Source organism: Pinus tabuliformis, chromosome 2_1 (assembly GCF_031772625.1).
Source record: "Pinus tabuliformis cultivar Carrire ecotype Pingquan chromosome 2_1, CPIR1, whole genome shotgun sequence".
Lineage (NCBI taxonomy): Eukaryota > Viridiplantae > Streptophyta > Pinopsida > Pinales > Pinaceae > Pinus > Pinus tabuliformis.
This window is the reverse complement of record NC_142299.1, coordinates 569,808,609-569,815,790: the sequence shown is the minus strand read 5'-3', so window position 1 is coordinate 569,815,790 and position 7,182 is coordinate 569,808,609. Positions and strand designations below refer to the sequence as shown.

Below are 7,182 nucleotides of genomic sequence, written 5' to 3'. Positions count from 1 at the left end.
CTCATCCCTATGTAGCAGGAGAGGGGACATAAAAGAGAGATGTGAAATGCTAGAAAATATACTCTTTGAAATACAATACAAAAGGTCATATCACTTAGACCTGATTAAAGGTATCAAAGAATGAAGGGATATCTTTATAAGATCTCAATTAAGAGATCTGGGAAAGATGATACTAAAATAATCATCATTGTTCTAACTGATAGGAAAGGTAATAAATTTCCATGAACAAGAAGGTTACCTCATTCAATAATTTGTGCTAGAGAAAGACAAGTTGATGGCTAAAGTATTGAAGGATAAAAGACTCAAACATGTGTAGAAAGAAAGAAAAGTCTGACAAGACAAAATAATATAGCTAAATATTATGGAAGCTCATATCACCAGATAGATGGAGGAAGCTGAAGGAAAGGGCCAAGGAAAGAGGGAGTAACAAATCTCTACTATGATTGGGATGATATCCCTCACAAAAGGGTCTTATCATAAGCTCCTTAATATTTTGATATGACCATGATAATAATATGCATTGTGGCTTAGACAGGGTTGCCCTCTATCCCCTCTCCTATTCCTTCTAGTCATGGAAGGGCTAAGCAGACTTATCATTGCTTCTAGGGATAGGAATCAGATAACTGACATTAATATCTCAGATAATTTTTTCCTCACGCATTTACTGTTTGTGGATGATATTCTCATATTCCTAAATGGAGGCATAGGAGATGTCACTGCTCTCCACAATATTTTTCTTCTATTTCAGCAAGCTACGGGGATGATGGTAAACGATAGTAAATCCACTATCACGACGGTTGGTTGCTCTCGACATGAAGCTGCTTATGCCACACAGCGCTTTCCCTTTACCTCATCTACCCTCGCTGACGGTATCAAATATCTGGGGTACAGATTAAAACCACTCGGCTACAAAATTGCAGACTGGACATGGCTAATTGCCAAGGTGGAGAAAAGACTTCAGGTTTGGTATCACAAATACCTCTCTCGAGCGGGTCGGCTGATTCTCATCAAAGCTGTCATTGAAGCTACGCCTGTCTACTGGATGACTCTAGCTTGGATACCCCGTGGCGTACTTAGCAGAATTCAGAGTATATGTTCCAGATTTCTATGGAATGGACATCACTCTGGGAAGATATTTGCATGGGTGAAATGGGATACCATTGCTAGGCCAAAATGTTGGGGAGGCTGGGGCATTAAGAGGCTTGATCTCTTTGCTAAAGCATTAGCAGCAAAACTCGGATGGCAGCTACTGACCTCTGACAGCCTTTGGTCCCGTGTAGCCCAAGCAAAATACATCAGACCAACACATCTCATGGACTGGTTCCGCCAGCAACAAGAGCCTGGGCATAATATATCCAACATATGGAAGGCGGTTTTGCGCTCCCTTCCTCTTTTGAGGGATGGTATTACCTGGCGCATCAAGAGTGGGCAAAATGTTAGAATCGGGATGGACCCATGGGTAGGGTGTGGTAACATGCACAGACTTTCGGAAGGCCTTATCAGATATCTGCATAGCAGAGGCATCACACATATAAACCAAATTGGAGACAGCGATAACTCCACTTTCCTACAACAGGCTTGGATTTCATCCGAGACCCTGGGAATTCCTGATCAATGGCAGTTTGAATGGCGTTACTTTACTGACGCGCTCACCCAGGCACATATCAGACTGACTGATGGATCGGATGAGCTTATCTGGGCCATTGCTAAGCATGGTTTGTACTCTCCTAAAATGGGGTACCTGAAATTAATGGAACCACATAAGCCCCCGAATATTCTCCCACTCTGGAAAAATATATGGAAGCTTCAAGCTGCCCCTCGCTGTCGATTATTAATGTGGAACATCATTTTTGACAAGATTCCCACCGGGAAAAATCTCTTGAAAAGATCTTTCCACAGACCTTTCAGATGTCATCTCTGTTGTAATGATGAGGAGAGCACGGATCACCTTTTCTTACACTGTTCAGTTACTAAAGATTTCTGGCACAGCATATCATCATATTGTACCTCCCTTACAGCATGGCAAGGATCGAACATTTTGGAAGCTTGGAGCTTTTGGACACGAGAACACTCAGGGAAACCCATCAACATGCCGCTCCTGGTATGCTGGGCTATCTGGATAGCTCGGAACCAAATCATTTTCAACAATAAGGCTCCCCACTGGCCTTCTATCCTGAGTCATACTATTGCTGACTACAATCTGCTTCCTGAGACAGACTACATCCCCCCAACCCGCACTATTAATCCCATTACCATTGATAAGTCAAAGCCCTGGGCCTACTTTGATGGATCCGCACAAGAAGAGGGCTGTGGTGGTGGAGCAGTTTTATATATCAATGAGTCGCATTGCTATAAGATCCAGATCAAACTTGAAAATGGCACCAACAATTTTGCTGAATTAAGCACAGCAAAACACATCATTCATTTTGCACACCAAAAACATTGCAGACACCTACAATTATTTGGAGACTCACAGATTGTTTGCAATTGGCTGAATTCTGCATCTCATTGTTATGCTTTCTCTTTGAGACATATTCTTGACGAAGCCAAAAGACTGATATCATCTTTTGAATCTTTTGTCTGTCGCCATATTTACAGGGAACAGAATACAGAAGCGGACCAACTTTCCAAAGAAGCAGCGCATAGCCACCTAGATCAATGGCTGATCCAGGAGAAGATTGATGGAACTTTCCATCAATACTATCACAGGCCTTTTGTGGACCTCAATAGAAATGGGTCCCAGACCCGCATATAAATAGTCACAGCCATCTTAGACAATTTTGATACACGTACTTATATTGCACAGTTTTATTTTCAGTAACTGTCTATATTAGTGCTCTTAGCGCAGAGCAGGTTTTTGATAAAAAAAAACTGTTGGTGTTCTATATAGCCAAAACTTCAAGACTCCCTGCGTGGAGATCCAGATCATTCAAGAATTTTTTGTATCCAGACTGGCCATTGGCCACATATGAATATGCGACCAACATCTACAAAATGTAATTTCTTTTTATTAATAGAAATTACGACTTTTTCCTTAAGGGAAAAAAAAAATATGCATTGTGGCATCATGGAAGCATTAGAAACAAGATCTCATGACATCACCATGGGAATTATGAAGGAAAAAATCCATGGTAGTCAAACATGAAGGATATAGCTCTTGTTAACCTCATTGAACATTAAAGGGAAGGATGAAGTCATCTAGGACAAGGCTCATCATACATCAAGGAAACATTTGCCAGATGAGGATATGCAAGATCCTCAAGATTCTCTGATGGAATGCTCATCAGAGGGTTCACTAACCTAGAGAGGAAGCAAGTGTTTCATCAAAAACTCTAACTTGTGGAGTTCATGGGATGATGGTATGATGACATGAGAGATGAAGCAAGTCAAGCGGTTAAAGATATTTTCAATCAAGGAAGCTACTGAAAGAAGCCTATATGACCCAAATGTAAAATGAGGTATGTATGCTTGTATTTAATATTATGAAGTCATGTCATATGGTTGTAGGTAACATGGATCATTACTTCTATCTTAAGAAGCATGATCTAGAGAAAAATGATCTCCTCCTCTAAAAGGATGCAGGAAGGCATAATTCACACTAGATGAAATCAACATAATATGTCCTCATATGAAGTATGAGGTGGTTGAATAAAATTAAGAAACTTTGATTGAAAGCTCCTGGGAATGGAATGTGTGAGGAAGGAAGAGATTGTGAGATATGAAACAATGATAAAGGAAATCAACATCCAAAAGACCAAGAATATTTTACTAGGAAATCTCCCAGCAAGATATGAAGACTCTGATGGAAGTCTGAAAAAGATGGAGACCCTTGAAAATGGATATCTTTGGGAGATGTGTCAACATGCATGCATGATGATGATACCTACAAAAATATGTCATGATGAAGAGACATATCATAAGGTACTATTTGATTTAATGTTATGTTTTTATTTCTTGAATAATACCTTGATGAGTTCATGCAGGGCTACTGAAACAAGATTTGTAAGTACAAGTACCAATAGCATTCATGTGATGGATGGAAATCCCTAAAGGAAACATGATAAGGAAGAAGTAGCCATATGACGAAGGTTCCAGATATGTATCAAGAAGGCCACTTTCCATGAAGAAAGGAATGACATGACGAACCAAAAGGAAAGTGATCGATGGATAATGCTCTACAAGGACGAAGCTTGAATGAATTTCATGACATCAATGAAATAGATTGATCAAGTAGCTAAAGGACCCATGAATAAGATGCTGTTGATGAAAAGGAGAGTCCCTAGCTAAGAGGGAACTCTAACAAGTCCCTAATTGAGAGGAGTCTTGGGCAAGTTCCTAGTCAAAGGGAACTTGGGTACATTATTTTACAGGAATGGGCATATCTTCCCTAGTTGAGAGGGAGAGATAGACACAACATTTTTGTCTTCACCTGGGAAGAAAGAATGGAGGATTGGGTAATCATTTAGCATCTGATGATCTTTGAGGATGTGTAGGGCATCCAATATAAGAGTAGGCAAGAGGACCAATATTCTTTGAGGGATGGGAACCCAAGATAAGAATAGTCCTAGAAGGTCATACTTAGTTAACACCTGAGTTGGTATGTACCTTGAGAGACAATGATGAAGGTGTCTATAATCATTGGTCTCACCAACATTGTGCTCTGATATGATGAGATAGAGATGTCAGTTAATGCCTTTCCGTGGAAACAATGTTGGTTACTATGATGCTATATAGATGGGTTACCAATCCGATTCTTCTTATGAGAAATTATTTAGATTGAGAATGACCAAGTACCATTATGAATACCTCCCTAGTTAAGAGGGAGTGTTGAAGAATGTGTAACTAGGTTCGGTCTTCATAAATGTAATTTTGATCTTTTTACTTGTAAAAGAAAATAAATATTATTTTTGTAAATTATAAAATGAGTTTCTTGCTCATAACATAGTTCCAGCACATGTTGAAGTGTTATAGGAAAGTGAAAGAGTCAAAGAAAATGTTAAAGAGCTCTTCTTGAGCATATATGTAATGTAAATGAGTCAACCTAGTGTTTAGATCATCCCTACAAGAAAAGCACAAGCCTCTTGAAGAAGGCAACAAGAAAAATGATGTAAAACACAGTCATATCAGCAAAGTCACGTTGGCTTGCAAAAGGAGACACAACACTTCATGTTGACACATCAGCGAATTATGGAGGACAAAAAACTATTAATACCCTGCTAGGGTCACCATAGAAGATAAAAAGATCAGACTCTCTATAATTTTGTATGGGTGCAGGAAGCTCTGAAATTTCGGATGGAACAGTAAGGTACAAGATCTCGGTGATGAGTACAGTGTCTCAGTGCAAGAAAATTACAGTGATAAGTGTGTCTCGACCTCCTCATAATCATAGTCTTGAAATGTTGAATGCAGTCATGACACATAAAAAAACACAGTCACTATCTCAGTGATCTCTTAGTAATATACTCTCGGTCTAATTATGATGAAAGAGGATCACGATGATCCCACAACAATATACACAGTCTCGACATTCTTGTTCTGAAGAAGATCATACACTCTCGATATAACAATAATGATAAGGATCTCGGTGATCCTACAGGAATACTCTCAATATACATACATATCTCAATATGGACCTCGTTGTTATGATGGTGATCTCGATGAAGGTGCAGAGATGATCTCAGTAAAGGCACAATGGTGATCTCAAGGAGCAGTCATGGTGCAACAATGATGATCTGGAAGAAGCAGTAATGATGATTATGATATCATCAGTAAGAAGAGGATTGGTGTCTTGGTCTTGGAGTGGCTTGATAGGTCAAGGTTCATGGTCTTGGTATTCGTCAATTGGAATCTCTATAAGAAGAATTTTGAGTGGGTTTTTCTCTCCAAGAGGGAGAGGTTTTGGCACTTGCAGAAAGGCAACATCTTGTATTCTTGTCTCTTGTATTCTGGTAACTGTTTGATGAAGTAATAAATACACACACTAATGATATCAAGAGAAGAATGTGGTAATAAGAAAAAGTTAAAATACTTCACAAATAGTTATCATGCTAAGAAGAATCACATTAACTCTAATTTCCCTAGATTCTTCAACAAAGAGAACATCACATACTACAATAAATCAAAGAATTGAAATCATTTAGGTGTTTTTTTTTTTTTTTTTTCATTTAATTTCCAAGAAAGATTTAATATTATATTTATGGCCCCAAAATTTTAGATCTCTAAACCCCTTCAAATGGTTGATTTCTGATTTTTATCCTCTCCCTAAAGGTAACTGATTTTTATCCTCTCCCTGAAGCTAACTGTGGTTGATAAATTTCAAAATTGATTTTGAAACAATTATTAAACTGCCTATTTGAAAATTTTACAATAAAATTATGGAATTATATATATAATATTTAACATTCTTTTAACAAAATAATAACCTCCAAGTATGTTTCACTTTACAATTTATGAGGTTACATTTAAATAGATAAAACCCCACCCTATTGTATATAAATATATTGTCATCAACCCAAAGTATACATAGAGGCCAATATCTTTTGGAGAGCCAAAATTCTTATTGCTCAGTTAAGGACTAATTCTCATCAACTTCGTTGTGAAACAGGGCGCTGGAAAAGGCCAAAAGAAGTGTGGGAGGAAAGAGTATGCATTTTTTTGTTCTTCTGGAAAAGTGCAAATAGAAAAGCATTTCATTTTAGAATGCGAGGCCTTCAAAGACAACAGGGAAAGTTATGTAGATATGCTGGCAGCTAGCTCTTGGGATAATCTATTTAGTGAGGGTTTTGTCGAGAAGATGGGAGAATTTATATTGAGGCTTCATAGAAAAAGGGCTGAATACATCAAGCAAATGAAGAAGCAATTGTCCCATAGGCTATTTTTAGCCTCGTGGATGTTAAAATGATTTTCTTTTCTTTCTTTCTTTCTATAGAGTTTGAATTAAATAATCGAACATAAAATCCTTCCTATAAAATAACTCCTGGAGTATATTATTGTGCAGGCTCCAATTTTTTTTATAAGTATGTCAACAAATCACTTGTGGTTTGGGGAAACCACAAACCCCCTCTTGGGGTTACATTGGTAGTTTGTAGAGATGTGCAAGGTACCCTCAAGATTAACACAAGTTGTAAATCTCGAGATGGGTGGTTTGGTAAACCCACTTCTCGACAATTCTCCTCAGCATAT

At 38.2% G+C, this 7,182-nt stretch overlaps 1 pseudogene; it reads left to right on the top strand.

Annotated features, from left to right (window-relative positions):
* The first annotated feature begins 571 nt into the window (after positions 1 to 571).
* LOC149201721 (uncharacterized) overlaps positions 572 to 7,182 on the top strand; it is a 128,947-nt pseudogene continuing 122,336 nt past the window's right edge.